This window comes from Melanotaenia boesemani, chromosome 15 (genome assembly GCF_017639745.1).
Source record: "Melanotaenia boesemani isolate fMelBoe1 chromosome 15, fMelBoe1.pri, whole genome shotgun sequence".
Taxonomy (NCBI): Eukaryota; Metazoa; Chordata; class Actinopteri; order Atheriniformes; family Melanotaeniidae; genus Melanotaenia; species Melanotaenia boesemani.
In genome coordinates this window covers 18,519,779-18,539,175 of record NC_055696.1, presented here as the reverse complement: position 1 = coordinate 18,539,175, position 19,397 = coordinate 18,519,779, and positions in this window count along the sequence as shown.

The following is a 19,397-nucleotide window of genomic DNA, read 5'->3' as shown; positions in this document are numbered from 1 at the left end:
GCAAGTAAGGTGGAGAAGCGACATGGTGTGTTTTTTTCGTGTCTCAAAGATGAAAGACCTGAGATGTAAGGACACAGAAAGGTCCTTTTAACTTAGAAATAATTATAGAGGGAAATAAAACATTTGTTTCCACCAGAACTGAAACACAGCATATATGGTGTTTTTGGAACTACGAGGAGTTGAAATAGTCAATATGATCTATGCACAAATTTATTATGAATGGTGGATGTCAGGCCAACTAAGCAGAACTCTCTTCTTTATAATTATCTGATCCCTTGGCCTCAACCCATGGTCGAGTGCCACCTCATGTCAGAAAAGCCATGTTTGACTTAAAAGTCTTTGCTGGGTTGAAAGCCCTAATGGAGCTGTGATGGAGTCACAAACCGTGTTTTCAGTTAATCTTGGAAATCCATGGTGTGGTCCTGCACATCGAAGGGAGCCAGTGATTCGGGCACCAGATAATGACATCTTCTGGGCTTCCTCCTTTAGAAGCTGACAGGTAGCTGGTTTGAGGGCTCTGGGTACACCCAGGAGTCACTGCTGGAATTATATCTCCCAGATGACCAGGAGGTGACTGATTCCCTAAGGGGAGGCGGTAGAAGTTGCTAGAGACAGGTAAGGTCTGGATATCTCTGCTCCTTTACTGCTACAGTGACAGAATTAAATAATGATAATAATAATAATAATAATAATAATAATAATAATAATAATAATAATAATAATAATAATAATAATAATGCATTTTATATAGGCACCTTTTTTGACACTCAAGGTCATCGTACAGATAAAAACAGAGTAAAAAAAATAAATAAAAAAATAAAAAAATAAAAACTGAAAAAACTAAAACAAAGCAATTTAAAATGGAATAAAAACAAACATCAACTGATTAGGACTCTGTCCAGGCTTGCCTGCTCATAGAGAGAAGGCAAACCTAAATAGGTGGGATTTTAGCTGACTTAAGTGTGCAAGTGAACTTATGTTGGGAAGATTGGGGGGTAGTGAATTCCACAGCTGGGGGGCCGAGCAGCTGAAGGTTGCCTGAAGAGGCCACTGTCCACAGGAGGGACAGTGAGATGAATAGATGAAGAGGATCTGAGCGTACAGACAGGAACAACAATATGGAGAAGGTCAGAGATGTATGAAGGGGTGAGGTTGTGAATGGCCTTGTATGTTAATAGGATTAATTTATAGTGGAGTTACTTTAGCACAAGTGTGATGTAGGAAGTAGATAATGTCATTGTAATAATACGAGCTGCTGTGTTTTGAACAAGTTGTAGCTTATAGAGGGGTTTTTGGGAGAGACCATACAGAAGGAAGTTGCAGTAGTCGAGTCAATCAAGTTGAGAGGTGACTAGACTGTGAACCTGTAAAGCAGAAGTGTGAGGTGTGAGGGAGGAACAAAGACGCTTGATGCTGCGGAGATGAAAGTAAGTTGACCAGATTATATTATTGATATGGGAAGTGAAGTGAAGGAGAATGTGCTGTCCAGGGTGACACCCAAGCTCCTAACCTGAAGGGAGGGAGAGATAGAGAAATTGTCAATGAATATTGTGAAACTTCTAGATTTGGTTAAAGTGGACTTTGTACCAATAAGCAACATTTCTGTTTTGTCATTATTTAATTTGAGAAAATTGCCTGTGAAGCATGATTTTGTTTCTGTGAGGCAGTCAGAGAATGATGAAGGAGGGAGGGTGGAGTCAGGTTTACTGGAAATGTAGGGCTGGGTGTCATCTGCATAGATAAATCCAAGGGGGAGTATATAGATAATAAATAGCAGGGGACCCAGGGAAGAGCCCTGGGGTACGCCCGTTGTAACTGGGACCGGGTGGGATGTGAAAGATTTTAACTGAATAAACTGAGTGCAGCCAGAGATAAGACTTATACAAAGTAAAGGGGGCATGATTGATGCCAACAGAAAGCAGTCTGTCCTGGAGGATGGTGTGTGAGATGATTTCAAATGCCACACTCAGGTCAGTCAGAATGAGAAAGGAAATCAGACCGGAATCAGCAGCCAGAAGGAGATCATTAGTGATTGTGAATAAAGCAGTTTCAGACGAATGGATAGGGCGGAAACCGGACTGGAATTGTTAATAGGGGTTATTGTTTAAGAGATGGGTATGGAGCTGAGAAGCAACAGCTTTTCAAGGATCTTAGAAAGGTATGGAAGGTTGGAGACAGGATGGAGATTACTAACGTCTTTGTGATATGCACCAAGTTTCTTCAGCAGTGGAGTGACAGCTACTATTTTGACAGGTGATGGAACAATTCCATTCACAAGAGAAGAATGAATGCGAGCAATAAGGGGGGGCAAAGAGTAGACAGTAGCTTTAACAAAAGAAGTAGGAAGGGGGTCTAATTGGGAAGTTGAAGGTTTGGATTTAAAAAAAAAACTAAAACAGAGATTTCCATAACAGATGGAAGAGTAAAAAGAGTAAAGGGGGCAGTGAAGGAACAAAGGAAGATGAAATTTGATCGTTTGTGAGAATAAGCTGCTGATGGATGTTCGTGATTCTATCAAAGAAGAAAAATATAAGTGTGTCACAGAAAGAAGTGGAATACATGTGTGGAGGAAGAATCAGGAAGCTGTGTGATGCGTTTCAACAAAGAGAACAGAGCTTTAGAATCACCTTCCTTCATACAGATTAGACCGGAATAGTTTATGGATTTGGCTTGCATGATATGGTCCTTAAAATGAATGATATGACTGAAGTACATTTCCAGTTAGGCCAGTCTTTCTGTATAAACATTCAAGCTGGTGCCCTTTAGCTTTAAGAAGTCTGAGAGTGCGAGTGAACCAAGGTGAAGAGCGGGTGAAAGTAACACGTCTAGTCTTGAGGGGAGCTAGGTTATTTAAATAATTATGAGACTGTGGTTGTAGTAGAAGAACATTTTGTCAGGGGTGGAGAATACCAGAACAACAGACCAAGTCCAGGACATGAACTTTTCAGTAAGTTGGAAAATGTATAAATTGCTGCAATCCAAAGGTATCGAGGCAAGATGTGAAATCACTAGTAAGAGTGTTACTGGTATTGTCCATATGAATATTAAAGTCTTCCAGGATTATTATGTTAGGGGAGAGTGTAGTCAGTTGAATCAGAAGAGAAGCAAAATCAAATAGAAATTCCTTGTTATGTTTGGGAGGTCGATACACTATAATTGTGCAATGATTTTGGGTATGGGTCCAGGCAGCTTGAAGACCATTGATTCAAATGATGGTGAGGGAGAATTAGGCATCAGTGAGACTCTCCACTTCTCTCGATAGAACATTGCGATATCTCCTCCCCGGCCAGAGTCACATAGCTGACAGTTGTAAACCCGGAGGGTTTGGAATCATTCAATGAAATTCATGTGGCTGTTGCCAAGTTTCATTAAGACACAGAAAGTCAAACTTACAACAAAGAGATCTTGCAAGAGATGGACCTTACGGGTAAACGAGCGGATATTCAGCAGACCAAAGTTAATGCTGACTTTGCAGCAGTGATGAGGAGTTTCAGCCAACCTAACAACACCAGCTAGTACACCGCACTCAGTAAGGCGGCCAGTGTTACGATGATGGCGTAGAGACGTGGACCATATAGACTTTATGGTGCTGGACTTGCTGTGGTTGAAATTCCGATGATTCCCTCCGTGGATGTATCGACGACTGGATGGTACATTGAAGATTGCAGAGTAGTGAAACACAGCCAGCGAAGACCATGTTTGAGGGAAGAGTAATCGAAGAAGTTCATCAGCCAAGTTTTGGATGATTCCTTCCACATGGTGTTGAGAGGTGGCCAGATGAGGCCAGATGAGCATAATCCACAGGTAGGTCTCATCAGCCAGCATGAATGATGGGAAAATCAAACAGCAAAAGCATCGAATGAGGAATCCAATTTACGGACAGATGTCTAGAAGCATATCAGTGTGAACTAATGACCTGTGTATTAGAAATATATTAATAAAAAGTGTGCCTTACATCTTCTTTACTTTAGAGTACCTACAATTTCTCACCTATCTTTATACAAAAGATTCTCAAGATTACTTTATCATAATATTGTTGAGAATCTTCAAATATACCACACTGTACGGACAGTCTTAACTTTGTTTCTGCTCTTGTTTTTATTGGTGTGTGTATTTTTGTGCAAACTTTCATGCCTCTTTATTTTTCCTTTCTATAGAGGAGCCTTCATCTTTATGATTTGAGAGGGGAAAGGCTCAGTGGCACAACTGAAGGTCAAAGAAAGGACTACAAGGAATAAAAGGAGCAAGACACAGTGGTTTTTATTAGAAACAACACATCATGCTGCACAAATGCAGTGCCCTTCCACTGCATTGGAGACTGTCCTGGCCAACCTGAGTGGGTAATTGGCCACCTCAGGAGGATTGTCATCTGATGTGGACCTGGGCCTTCAGGCTGTAAAAGCTAGCCAATGTCTTTCTCTGCTATCATACTGTCTTCTTATGCATTTCCACCCCTACGTCAGAAACGGCATTGCTGCTGTTGCTGACTTCCATGGTGTTTTGTTACCTTTAATGAATTGCATTTACTTTATCTAAAAGTCTAAACAGTTTAAGCACCACAACTAATCTTAGTATTTTTGCTGGATTTTTGCTCCATCCCTTTATGACCACAGTGTACCATCTTCTGATGGCTACTTCCAGCAGGATAAAGCACCACTTCAAAAAACTCAAATCATCTCCCAACTATTATATATAATACATTCAAATAATATTTAGGCGTCGTGTTTGAAGTAATTGCAGGTCTTAACAAAATTTGGACAATTATAAAGGACACCATCTTTAAAGATGTCTGACTACATTCTGTTCCTGGGGCTGGAAAAGCCAACACAATATCATCAGTTCCATGAAAAATAGGTTTAAATATCAATTTTCAAGCAGACATTTAAAATCAAGCTGTCCCCTTCAGCATTAAACACAAACCTGCAGTTTAATGCTTTGACATCTTAATTTTCTTTCTTTCACATGTGATCCATCATTACGGCAGTTGTTTCAAATCTTTGTCACGTCTACACATTGCTTTTTTTTTTTCTTTTTTTTTACATTTTCTTCCTCCTGCACTATGAACATTTGTCAGTGGCCTTTTTAAAAACCTGTATTTTTTCCCTTCTTTTGATCAAAGCAAGATCTAAAACACATCTATGTTTAAATATTTGTGCACATCTTCCTCTCAGACAGCATGGATCTGATTTCAGCCTTATTTTTGCTTTTCTCCCCATCCATCTTATTATGCCTATTCTCTGCACTTTCTCCTCCTTTGTTTCTCCTCTTGCATCAAGCATCTTGGCTGAGCTTTGTCTCTCTTTCTGTCTCCCTCTCCATGCTTTTCTTTAGCTTCTTTGATCTTCTTCTCCAAGCTTCTGATAAGCAGCCTGTGTGGTGTTGAGCAAGTCTGTGTATTTAAGTATGTCTCCTTTGCATTAATTAGCCCTCCTGTATTTGGCTTTCTCTCCACAGTATTTTTTTTTCTTTTTTACATTGAAGGAAAAATTCTCTCCCTGTTATCCTTTTGACTGTTTTGCCTGGAGGCTTCTTTAACAGTGATCCTAGTTTCTTTTTTTTCCAGAGAGGAGTCTGTGCCTGTGTAATGACAGTAAGAATACTCTGCTTTTCCTTGTCTTTTTCTTTTTAAACAGTTCTTCTGTCCATTAAGGCTCCAAATAATGAAGTTTTTTTTTTTGCAAAACCTGGTTAGTTTAAAACTTTTTCGCTGGCTTATTTTTGATAGTTTTGGTAATAAAGATTTAGATGACACAATAAATATAACAGCTGCTAAACTGCTCAGTTTGCCTTGATTGTGGTGTCACACTGTTGTGGTTTTAGAAACTGTAGACCAGGGACATAAATACCCTCTACCAACATTCCTGCTTTTATCTAGACAAATCCTCTTATTGTAAATACAGATTATATCATCAAAGCCTTCTCTGTGGTGAAAGCCTTCATCATTTATCAGGTTTTTTTTTTTAAACTGCTTCATCATCTACAAGAGGTTTAAGGATGACAAATAACAAAGACTTGATTTGCATTAAATAATAAAAATCAGAGGCATTATTTATAAACACGGACTTCTGATCGTGAACCTAATGTTTAATTATAGTACTTCTAGTTTTCTTTCCTTGAATAACTTACCTTCTATGGTTCAGGACAACAAAGAGTGGGGAAGAAATCTGGGTTTGAACCGGTCAGGTTCATTTGTGGCCAATTTTTTGCTTTTTAGTTTTGCCCCAGTTTGTTTTTCAGCAGACATTCTGCTACTCAAATGTGCAAAGTGCTGTCGTTGTTGACTATTCACCATCCAGTGCTTTTCTAAGGATGCTCGTGTTATTTTTAAGTGCAGCAAAGTAGATATTTATATAACCTTGTAGTGAAAATGCTTATATCTTAGTGGTTTTCCTGTTAGGTGATGTTTTAGTGTTGCAGTTAGGGGCTCATATGTCTTTAGTAAACATTGTTTTAGGTTGATGAACAATGTGGGAAGAGTTATATATTAAAGGTGTGAGAAATAATTTGCCAGACTCGGTGTGGTTTACATTTAGCAGAATATGTAAATATTATGTACATACTGCATCGAACTAGATGCAAAGCAGGAAAAACCAAGTTTTTTAAAGATAGGTGACAATTTTCACTCTCTGGAATACCTTTTTGCCCATGATCCATCCTCGCTGTGCTGTGAGGTCTTTCCTCCCTGCTGCTGTCAGACTTTACAATGTTTATATACTGTACATACTCACCTGGCCAGATCATATACTGTACACATTTATTACTGTACATTTTTATCATATTTAACTTCTGCTGTCTCTGAAACTTTGTGTTCTTTGTTTGACCTAATTTCCCCACTGAGGGACTAATAAAGATTTTCTTATTCTTATGATGCTGCTTTGCATATAAGCCATTAAATACCCACATTGCCTGTGACGTGTTTTTCTGTGTGATGGCAGAAAAACATGTTAAGTTGATGCCATGTATTGGCTTGTTCAGAGTGTGTTCCTGCTTTTTCTGAGGATATATTTAGTGTGCAAACAATTCCTTAATTCTAACCTTAGGATAGTGTTTCTACGCTCAGACTGTGGAATCAGCATCTAAAAATAATATCTGTTCATTTCTAAAGAAATGTTAAACATGAATATAAACAAAGTAAAAATCTTTTGAATAAATTTCATCATTAAAACACATCTTCAATCCAGTTGTGACTCATAAAATCCACTAAACACAACCCTGTAAAATAAACACATTGCTTTATGTATTTGAAAGCAAAATAGTATGTTTATTTTAGGAAATCTGCCAAAGAAGATGTCAGGTTTTAACACAATAGTGGCCTGTTAATGAGCAGATCTTTCATTCAGCTTTTTAATTCAAAAAAATCCTTCTTTCTCTTATTTTCTTTCTTAATCTCTTACCTTCTTTTGTTAAACAAACCCAAATCTGAACAGGTCACAAAACTCTATAAAGATGAAATGCAAAACATTCATTTGCTTAGAGTCAGTGTGAGAGAGGAAATGGACATAGATGTTTTTGCTTCCTGATCTGGCTTTGAAGTGGTAACTTGCATGTGCACATCTACATGTTGCCTTCCTCTGCCACATGGGGGTTGTGATGACAATATGGGAGTAACTTGAAATGCAAACACATCTTCATTTTACTTTTCCTGTTGTTGGGTTTTTCCTGACGGGGTAGTGGGCTCATTCGTAGCATTCTAAACAAAATGTTATTAAATTGATGCTTAAAAGTCGGTTGAGATACAACTGAACTTGCTCCATTTAGTTAAGGTTGTCTATTGATTTCTTAATCTTTTCTCTTTGTTATAGTTTTGCACTTCTTCCTTTAATCAAGTGACATCTGGCCAGGTCTCTTCTTTTTCTGGTTCAAGCAAATGTTTAGCCAAGGGGTAGGCAAGTTCGATCCCAGAAAGCCGCAGTCCTGCATGTTTTAGATGTTTCCCTGTTTCAACACACCTCATTCTAAAGAAGCAAAACTTGGTAAGCTGTTGGATCCATTTAATTTGACTTACCTGCAGACCGCAGACATCTCTGTATAGTGAGGTTCTTGGAGTAATGTCTGTCTGCCTGGGTTTGATAGTTATGCAACATACTTCAGTCTGCAGCTGCTGAGGGTTGCACAGATGGATGTGAAACTATGCAAAAATTGGTGATAGTTTTTAATGAAGGTTTTCAGGTCTCCGTCACATTATCTCAAAATGAGCACAAACTAATTAATGTATCAAAAATCCTTTTTATTCGATGAAAGTGAATGCAACGCTCCAAGGACACATAAATTAAAGTCAGCCACTGCAACCAGTTACAATTATTCCATTCACCAGTAGGCTCATTGTAGTCAACAAGCTGATTATCAGTTAATATCAATGTTAGGTTGATATTATCTGTTTTATAGACAAGGCAACATGAGCAAAACATAAAAAATGAACCGTCATCATCATCAACATCAATCTGATATCCAGAAATAAGTTTGTTGTTCATGGACAGGAAACCTTGTTCACATGTTCTGCATTAAAGTTGGTTAATTATTGGAGAAAAGGTTGGGACTGTTTTCCTTGATTGTGGCAAGCTTGACTGGTCAGAGACGAGACGCAGAACATCTCCTCACATTCATTACCTGCACACAGGCAGCTAAAGAAGAAGATACAGATGGACATTTAGTCTCTTTTTATTTATTTTAATTGGAATAAAGAGTATTTACCAAAACATACTGTGGCCGGAGGTTATTTAGCTTCTGGCCACTATATGGCACTGTCAGTTTTGCAAACCACCTTGATTAGGGGGTAGCGCTGGGGATCCTTTAAAAAAAGCAGATGTGTTTGGCCAGCCGACCTCTCTTCTGACTGTTCCTCGTGGTGGCTGTGGTTAGCGCAGCTAAGTTTTTGGTTTGGCGTGCTGTCGGCAAGGGGCAAGCCTCCATGCAGCGTGACTGGCTGCGGAGGGGTAGAAAATTGGCTGCTCTGCTGGACGTTGTGCGCGCGGTTTGATGTCTGAGGAGTACTGCTGTTTTGGCTCTGTGAAGCTTTCTGCTCAGCTGATGCGGCCTCTGACCCAGTCGTTTCAGCTTGGAGACTACCTGACCAAGCATGCTTGTGTGGTCCTCACAAGTTGTTAAAGGGTTTTTTTTTCATTAATTTAGCTGCTTCTTGGATACATTATTTTGTGTTAGTTTGTTTTTTTTGGTTGCATCATTGTGTATTAAATTGTTTGTTGCATGTCCCCTAATTTGGTGTGTTATTTGGTCCTAAATGTGTCGCCCTGAAGTTAGACATTAATTGTTTTTTTTTTTTTTTGTAAGGTGCGGTGGGCCCAGGGCGGCAGTCCAGTCCTTGTTGGTGGTTCACGACTCTTCCTCCTTACTGTGTGTTTTTGTGTGAGTGTTAACAGGGGTGACTCCTTTTCTCTATTAAACAGTTGGACCTGCGGCGTGGTAAGCCCGCGCCCTGACGTGTTTTCCCCCTACCGCCCCAGGGCACCCATTTTTGTACGTGCATGTTTTTTTTTTGATCTGTTTAGGTATTATAGCTTTGTTTGAATAATTTTTTTTTATATAACAATACCTCTTTGCCTCGTGGTATGTCAAGAATCTGTCTGTAAGGTGTACAGGGTTGTGCTGAAGTGTCGGTGGCTCTGTTGGTTGCCTCCTCTGGCTTTACATGGCCCCCTCCAGTCCCATTACAATACCAAGTCATTACTTCTCAGTTTAAAGCCTCATTACTTGGCTGTTACTGGCCTTTCTACTTGTGTTAAATATGAGAACTTGCAGGAAGTTTTGGGTTGCCTAATCAGAATGTGAGAGCTTTGCCACTTATTTAATATTTGCAATCTTGGAGCAGCTGTTCAGTTCACTTAAGGCAGGTACACGCTACAAGATAATCAGGCTGCTTTTTGTTCTGATCTCCCTGTAAGACAGGTGGATGATGCAACCATTTCTAATGTGTGCTCTCTGTCTGCTGGTGGGAGTGTAGCTCACCTGTGTGTGCATGTAGAGACACGATGTGACGTAATTACATGTCAACATGAGAATAAAATGGAATAAACCAGGCTGTTTTGTTTTTTTGGAATCACTGGTTTTCATTAAGTTTATGAGAGCAGGTCCCTGGTTCAGAATGAATGAATGTTTATTTTGAACATGTTAGCATATTACATGAAATCATTACATATTTCATGGAACATTGCTAACCAACACATTCGAGTAGTAGGAAAAAGAGTAAGCTTATCTAATACTACCCCTTATTCCATTTTATTTTAAAGTCTGCTGTTATATAAGTTCACTTCCTGTTTTGGCATGTTAACAGATTCAACCAATGATAATATTTACATAATATACATAAAACAAAAACATAAAAAAAGCAATTACGTCTTAACTCCCAATAACTGTCAACACTCTTCTTCTTCCCTGAACCGTGTGAAAACCAAATGTTTGTACCGCTTCTTGTGGTTTATGCTGGGACATTGCTTGAGCGCCCCACTCAATCCATTCCACATCTTAACTCCCCGTACAGAAACACAAAAAGTTGCTAATGTTGTATGAGCACACATGTAATAAATTTAATCCTTAAGTTATACTAAAATAATTTTTATTATAATTAGGGAGCAGTTCATGGATTGCGTTATACATGATTTGTACTGTTTGAAAGTTAACCAGATCATTAAATCTCCATAGTTTTGAATTTAAGAATAGTGGATTTGTTATGTCTATAACTAGTGTTGTGAATTATTCTCAGTGCTCATTTCTGAAGTTTGTAAAGTGACTGTAGTGTAGTTTTAAAAGTGTTTCCCCAAACCTCTGCAATTTAAATATGATAACACAAGTGAAAAATACAGAATGTGGAGTATCTATGGTCCAGAACATCTTTTGCTTTAATTTAGAATAAAAAGTTTGTTGAAAGTGAAAAATCACAATGAAGATAAATTTAGCTGAGCCTACTTAAAACCTACTAGTTTCTTTTTAAGCATGTAAATGTTGTATTCATCATGTACAGTGTTTTAGAGGAGATTTCAAAACATTAAGCTATATGGTGTGTTGGGATAAGGCAAAAAAACAACAAAAAAATAAAAAACAAACAAAAAAGAAAAACAACAGGATACTAGTTATAGGCCATATCGCCTATTTTCACTTGCCTCTAACTCGTGCTGTAATTTATACAGCCCACATACCTTCCATCTTCATGACCTTTTCCATAATTGATTTTTTCTTTTTTGTGTGTTTTTTTTAAACAACCATCATTGCTTCTTGCTATTCATCCGCCATGTTTGTTTATGCCAAAGTCGCGTTTGACTACCAGAGATTTAGAATATTGCGCGTGAAGAACCTGATGCTCTGCTGAAGAATCGGTTAGTGTGCTCCGTAGTGCAACATTATAAGATCAGAAGAGACAAAACTCTGTGTGATCCATCTTTTGTTATCATCAAGTGTGTGGTGTCTAAATCTGTGAAGGTTTGAAGAATCCTGTAATATGTGCCAGCCTTGAGTAGAGTTTGTAAATGGTGGAGCCATAGTCTTCATTAATCATGTACGATAGAAACAGTTTGGAAGATGTATTGACACTGATGATTAATCGAATTGCGATCACTGTATCTGATAGTACATGACTAATGTGCATTATGTTGTCCTGTGAAACTTTGTGGAAAACATTAATAATATCACTGATGGTCAGTGTTTAACATCCACCTACTATGAACAGTGTTATTTGTTCTCATAATGATGCCTATTAAAGCACATGCTTTGCTATTTAAATACTACTTCATGGTCACCTTGAGAGTTATTCAGTATGTAATAAAAGCTCCTGGATCATTAAGTCAGATATCTTTGGTTAAGTTCTCACTAGACATCCCTGCAGTGGGTCAGGTTTCAGTAAACAGCTTTTTACATTAATGACAACACGAAGATAGGGAATGCAGATAAATCCTAAATGAATAAGCAGCAGTGAACTAATGAGGGTAGAATGTAAACAAAATTAATCCGCACTGATGGCTGTGCAGCTTTAGCTCTCTACAGTCTTTGATTGTACATAATGAAGCAAATTAAGAAAGACTTTCAGAGACAGACTAAAAAATACATTCACAACATCCTTACTCACAATATCTCCTTCTTCTATCTCCTAGACTTGTTGTACATGGTGAACCATAAACCCTTTGTGAAGGAGAATTTCCTGTAAATCATTTATACAGACTGCACTCCATTAAAATGGGATTTTTTTTCTATACCACTGTTTACCTCACCAGGAGTTCATCGATTCTGAAATGGGAAATTAGCTCGTCATTTAGGTGCTGAAGTTCCACTATGTGGTTTACAGTCATTAAACTGGGCTGTGCTGTTTATTTACATCTTCCGATAACAGTGAAATGGAAGATAAGCTCGGAGGCAATGTATTAAACAAAGGCATAGAAACGACATCCTATTAAAAGTGAAAAGTCTGCCATTAAATCATAACCAACATGACCAGATCACTTCATTTTACTGTAGTCATAACAATCTGTAAGAGCTAATGTTCATTCCCATACAGATACACTATATACACCAAATGACTGAACTTGGATTCAAATCAAGTCAGTAGCTACGTTTGTACGGACAAATATTTATAATCGGATATAATCTATCCGACTGAAATTCATCTGATCGGAGATTCCAGCTGACCTGTTGACATAAACGCTGGAAAAAGTGATCCGATCAGTTGTATTTACATGATGGACAGTGGACACTGCGCATGCCAAAAGCAGGCCTACTAGTTCGGAAGAAGTGTTTTTTTTTTTTTTTACTTTACCACTGAAATGCTGAATAATCCATAACTTGTTCAGTCTCCGCCAGAGTCCTGATTTGTTTTGCCGCCATTTTTCAACTCTTCCCTGAAACTCATTACATCATGTAATGAGCCCCGGAGGTCCTTGGACAGCTTATATTCCCACTAAGAGCAGTGGGGTCAATTACACGAGGAGCTTCCAGTGGGAATGTGAAAGTGTCTTGGAGAAAAACAGACCTTGGAAGGTCAGCTTTTTCTGTCAAGTGTGAAACTCCTTATCACCCAAATGGAAACAGGACCCAGATTGAGGGGCTTTTAAAAACAAACTAAAGAAGGTTTTAAAGAGGGATCAAGTTTGTACACATTTTTAAACTAAATGCATTGTTTTTGTGCATTGTAAATATAATGTATTTGTATTGTAAAAACCCAACTAGGAACGGACATTGCAAATTAGCCTTGGCTATAAATGTTATGGCGTGATACATGTTTATTGTATACACCTGTCCCTATCAAATAAACGAATAAACGAGCGAACAAATGTAACCCCCACATGGTTTAAGCATGCGCAGAAACAACATATGTAATAGGTACATTTACTTTAAATAATTGTTTGTTGATTAGCTAAATCTTGATGTGATGTGCCTTATACTCGTTCAAATTAGTTTCCTACCATGACATCAGTTCATATATAAGAGGTTAAGATGATCAGTGATCTATTAATTAAGTCTGGGTAATTATCCAGATTGAACTGGTAATGCCCGCCGAGATCAGGAGAGGGAGCTCTCTATGCATGCTTCATTCACGCTAGAGCTGCTGCAGATGAAGCATCACAACTTTAGCGTTCTTCTTTAAATCCCCCATTACAGGTATGACACGAATATGTTAAAGGTCCCATATTATGCAAAATTCACTTTTTAATGGTTTTGGAACAGTCATACTGGTCCCCCCGCATGTGTAGGAGACCCGTAAGTGTGAAACTCTTTCAGGCGCTCTCTCTCCCCCCTGCTCCACCTCTAGGGAAGTAAGTGCTGAAATGAGCTTGTTTGAAAGCGTGTACGTTATGACGTCATAAGGGACAATAACCACTCCCCACAGAGCGATGGACCCGTCTACCGGCTCTCAAAGCCCGCCCTCTAAAAATCACCTAGCGCCCAGTGTTTTTCCCTCTTCGGCAACCCTCGTTAGCGGACATGGCTAAGCGACAGAAGCACTGTTCTGTTTGTGGCTGCATAAATGAACACGAAAACGTTTTTTTACTTCCATCCACTGAACCCACGAGGACTGAGTGGATTAATTTTATTTTTGGAGGAAATGTACCCGGAAAACTTCCAAAGGTTTTGCATGTCTGTGGCCAGCATTTCAAAGAGGACTGTTTCCACAACATGGGGGCATGGAAAGCAGGCTTCGCCAACCGTTTGAAGCTGAAGCCAGGTTCAATACCAACTGTCCGTGACACAGCTGGAGAGGTAAGAGGTGGCAGTTATTTTATCGTTTCGGCCTTATTAGTCTGATAGCTTACAAAAATATATAAACCTGTCAATCACCTCATGACGGGCGATGCGATGGGCGGAGCCAACAGCTGAGCTGCTCCACCAGGGTTCCGCCCACCATAAACGGCACATTTCTGAAGCTGCTAAAAAGAGGGAGGTGAAGAGAAGCCGCTGCACTCAAACTGAGGGTCGATTTGTCCATACCATGGCGGAAATATTTCATTTAGATATTAATGAATGGTCTCAGATTGGGAATAAAGTGTATAATATGGGACCTTTAATGCTATGAACCCATTGGAAAATGTGTGTTAAAATGTGTTGTAGTTGTGGAGTGAATGTTAGGAGTGTTCTGTGGAATATTTATTCCCGTTTTGCACTGTTTTATTGGCCATTAGCAGCTAGCACAACCACGTTTTTCCTGCAAGACACAAATGTTGTGTGACTGCTCTTATAAATGTATTTAATTCAAAATTGAGAAAGAGATTAACTCACTAATTATTAATCTCTGTTATTCTGCAGACATTTGAACATGTTGTATGTAAATATTAACATTTTATTTCTCAGTTTGGATTGAGTTTTTGTGTTTTATTACGTTCTGCTATCTATCAGTTCTATATGAGTTTACTGCTAAAGAAATAGCACCAAGTGAGAAGCGATTAGCTTGCCTGTTGTGGAAATAGATGCTCATAACTGTTTTTATCGTTTGTTATAAGGATATTTGTTTAGCTGTGAACAATCCTAGAATGGAAATAAATTCATGCTAGAGCTGCTGCAGATGAAGGATTGCGTCTTGAGTGTTCTTCTTTAAATCTCCCATTACAGCCATTACGGAGTTAAGTCCAGCCCGGTACCAGGGTGTAACACATACACCACAGAAACAACTGGAATGAGTGTATACATAGTTATTTTTTCCTGCAGCTTAAACCACCAAGACGTTTAAACCACCCTTCTCGATCGGATTGAAAATTCTATCCAATGAAGGTCGATCAGATCAGCTGACATGTTTACACGGACACATATTCTGATTAAAAGACTGACAGGAATAAAAATGGTTCATGTAAGAAGATTCTGATCTGATTACACTAATTTGAATCAAAAATTCATTCTACTCAAACATGTGATGCATGTAAACATGCATCTGGATCAGAATAACAAGACAGGTTTGTTTGGAACTGTATTGAAGAGATTTTCTGCACGTAAACATGGCTGTTAGCTCCAGAGCTTAGCTAACTTAAACCAGTCGTGTAATCAGCTAATCAAGTTGAGAGGAAGATTAAAATAGGGCTAAACCAGAGGTGTAGTCTACGTGATACGCAGGTATACACCGTATACCCACTAGAAAAGGTCACAAATATCCATATAACCACTAAAAAATGCGCAAAGACACATATCAACATGGTTTCGTGACATAACTTTCACTTTCCCAGTTATAAATTAGCCACGAAGCAGGCACGTTTAGACCATTAGGAATTCCATCAAATGTGACATTGAGCCGACACAGAGGAGAAGCAGCAAGTTGTAAGTTCTTTGTTTGGCTTGGCCATCTGTCCTGATCCTGACCTGCGCTCCTATCAGCTGGTGGCTGGTTGCTAGGCAACCGCGAATTAAAGAGTAGCGATCGGATGAGAGGAAGAAGAAGGAGAAACTGCAGCAGCCGGCAAAGAGGAAGATTTTTTTTTTGGCAGCACGAGTAGTTAATGGAGAGGAAACAAGGTCAAATCACAGTTTCAGTGTTTCAGTAAGTGTGCTGCTACTTGTGCGGTTTCCACTGTTGATTCTGGGGACTCTACAGTTAACGCTGACAGTTCAGAAAGGAGCCTGATGACCGCGATGAGGCTGCTGCAGCTTCTCCTGATGGGCGGGTTGAGAGACGGTCACAGACGCTGTTGTCCAACCTGGGCCCCGTTTCAGAGAGCAGGTTTAATAAAAACTCAGAGTTGGTCAACCCAGAGTTGCGCTTTTAACTCAAAAATTTGTTGAACCCGCTTTCTGAAACAGGGCCCCGGTGAGTGGAATTCATGTGTTAAACAGCAGGTGATTGGCACATTAAATGATATAAAACTAGCTAACTAAACTAAACTGGTGGTTTCGTGGAAATTAAGGGAGGTACTGCTGTTCTGTGTGTCTGTGTGTGTGCGTGCGTGCTTGTAAAAGAGAATTGGACCTTGGAGTGAGAGTCAGGAAGGGAAATTTAAAAACAGGCATCCTCGGTTAGAGTGGAGAAACAGAAAGTTCGGTAAATGTTGGACATTTAAAGCTGGTAGAAACTATTTAAATGTACAAAGTTAACGCTATATTTGCATGTTATTATAATTAAATAAAAATAAAGACAAGTCATCTTAAATGCCCATTAATTAAGACAGCTTGTACACCATCTAAAAATAACTTATTTGTCTCATTAGCTATTCCAAGAGTGGAATATTTGCCTCTATATTTTTTCCATTAATTTTTATTTATTGAAAATGGATTTGTCTTATTCTGTCAGTGGCTGTTCAGTAGTTAATTAAAGTGCAGCTGTTAATCAGTTCACATCAAACTTTATTCATAAAGCATTTTTCTTGCCAAAGGCAACACAAAGTGCTTTATGATATATATAAAGTATATAACATAGCAATTTAAAAACACACCCATCATTGTCTCTCTCTTACAGTCACCCAGACATCCACATACATGTACAAAGAGCAGTCCCCCTCCCTCCACTATACACAAACATGAACTCCCTCATTTCTGTTTCTTAGTACAAAAATAATAAAAGTAATAAACATATAGCTTGACGCCGCTGTGAGGAAACAATATCTTGGAGATCCAGTCACACCAAGAGCCAGCCCACCCATTCCCACAGAGGCCAGCACAGCAACCACCCAGATCAGGACGGGCCAGAGTCCACATCACAGCTGTAACCCCAAGTCCAAGCAGGCAAAACTCCTGGTGCGAAGGATCCCCATGACAGGACATGATGTATAAGAGTAGGGGGGCGTCAGAGTATACCCACTAAAATGAACTAGACTACACTACTGAGCTAAACCACTACCACTACTTGAACATAGTGCTACATCTTTTTTAAAATATTCCATATCAAGAAGCTTTTCTACTAGTCCTATGGTGACACAATCAACCTTCCCAATCCACTTCTCACGCAGCTCTTTTAGTTCCAGCAGAGTCCCTTGTCTGCTGCACCACTGCTGGGTAAAATGAAGGAAATTAACCTGAAGCTAGCAGCAGCTTCACCCAGGATGAATCACCTCTCCTCTACTTTCCGACCTCAGTATGGCGGAGGAAAGTTTAACAGCTGTTTCTGTTAGGGTTTTCACCAACAGTGGAGGCAACAGACCAGAGCAGCATGGTTACTAAACCATCAGAAATGTTACTTCAAGAGCAAAAAAGACCAGACGGAAAGACCAGGATAATAACTGGTTTTGTTGTTGCTGAATGCTCATGTGGGTGTGGTGTCTAGCTCAAATAGCATAGCAGGTGGCCCTTAAAGCAATCCCATCTCCCTGACCCACTTTCTCATCTACCTGCGGAACAATAAAGGACAGTAGAGCCCACACAATGTTAAAAACATAACGTAAAAAACACATGTTTATATAACACATACAATATACAAATAACATACATGTTTTATAATTTTCATTTGAAGTATTTTTTCATGTCATTATTGATGACGTCATGACTAATTGACTAAGCTATTTATATATATATATATATATATATAACGGCTTTGGGGTGGCAGGTGGTGCATGTGATTTTCACAGTGGTGGAAAGTGAAAACAAGTTTAAGCTCTCTTTCTGCAGACATAGGCCTGGTGCTTGTTGTTATTTTGCAACTGTGTCACTTAAAGGGTTAAAACAACTGAAATTAACTTGTTCAAGATTGAAATAATGAACTATAATCGTGAGCTATTTATTTTAAACTCTAAGAAACTGGAGTGCTGCTGTGGAATCGTGTTTTTTTTTTTTTTTTTTTTCCATCCGTATCACCTCAGTATTTGATGTTTCAAAGAATTCCAGTGCCTGTAAAACATTAATATGTCAATATGAAATATGAAATATGAAATGAATATGAAATTTCCTTAGGCAAAGGTAAACATCACCCATCAATGCCTTCCTTGTTCGGGTTTTATTAACTCAGTTGAGAATAACAGTGTTTGCATAAAGCTTATTATAATTATAAATGAGGCTAAGTGCATGAGGAAAAAACAGAGCGCCTCAAAAATCCACTCATCGGTGCGCACACAAACATTGTGTTTTGTTCTCTGTTGTGCATGCCGAACCCTCTCCTCACCTTTTTCCTTCACTTTGATGAGGGCACTGTCGCTGCACAATTGAACAGAAAGTACAAAGGATACCACTTTTTCAGAGCATGAGAAGAGAGACAAAGAAGCTGAAGTGAAGCAGAGAGAAAAGGTAAGAGAGGAAAAGAAAGCAAAAGCTACTGATGCACAAAAAATGTCAGTGCCCACTGTAATAAAAAACTTGCTTAAAAACATGCCCTATGGATGCTTTCAGAGTATAAGAGGTTTGATAAGTTCTGAGGGTTAGAAAAAAAGGTTTTCAAGCATATAACAGTATCATGTTTGTGAATAATGGAAACTGCAAATCACACTAATTTCTTGACAATATAATGTCATGTGAGTTCAGCTGCGAGCTAAAAGTTTTATGAGATTTCCCTCTCTTGATGCACAATGCTCTGAACAATGCATTCAAGAACAAGCAAAATTCTTTTTGAACTGAAGGGGACTTCAAATACCATCAAAACCTAATTGTGTCATAATAGTTTGGATGAATGTATGTTTGACCAAAAAAATGTCTAAACCAAATTTTTACCAGACAGGAAAACATCCATCTGCATGGGTTTATTTGAAATTAACATGGACTGAAACGAGGAGAGGAGGGAGATTGACACCTGGATCTGAAGTAAAAGCTGTTGCATACTCTGTGAGGAGCGAGAACTTTTTTTTTTGCTCTCAAGGCCACGAGAACAAAATAACGTCATTGTGCTCTCATGGACGTGGTTGGGGACATCTTGCAGCTTATTCTCGACATATCGGCTGAGCAGAACTTTCTTCTCAGGGGGTTCCAAGAAGTATCTTTGTCAGACACGTGACCTAACTAGCCAACACGCCCCCCCCCCCCCCCCCCCCCCACTTACACATATAAACAATTAGGAAACT